Here is a 454-nt window from a genome sequence, read left to right on the forward strand (position 1 = left end):
GGTCCTCGCCGCCGCCGCCGCCGCCGCGGCCGCGGCCCAGGCGGCGCCCCCCACTTACTACCACCCTGCGGCCCCCGCGCCCCCGCCCCCGCCGCCCGCCCAGGATCCCGTCCAGCCGGACCGACCCATCGGTTACGGGGCCTTCGGCGTCGTCTGGTAAGTGAAGCTACACGCGAATCTCCTCTATACCGATACTTATTCTCTCTCTTCCACTTTCGACCCGCCTTCGCGCCTACTCCTATATCCTATCCTTTTCCGGAGCGAGCAGCTGATTGCGCGCAAAACAGAGTCGCTCGCTCCGCTGAAATTTGCAAGTCTTAACACATTGCCTGCCTGCCACGTTTGTACATGAATGAATTTTCCTTACGTTACATTTTTTACATCTGCTGCGTCATTCAAATGCGAGTGACACCGAACTTTCGCAAGTCCCGTCCTTCGACGGCAAAAAAAAAAG

The sequence above is a fragment of the Wasmannia auropunctata genome, unplaced genomic scaffold (genome assembly GCF_000956235.1).
Source record: "Wasmannia auropunctata unplaced genomic scaffold, wasmannia.A_1.0 LD335981.1, whole genome shotgun sequence".
Lineage (NCBI taxonomy): Eukaryota > Metazoa > Arthropoda > Insecta > Hymenoptera > Formicidae > Wasmannia > Wasmannia auropunctata.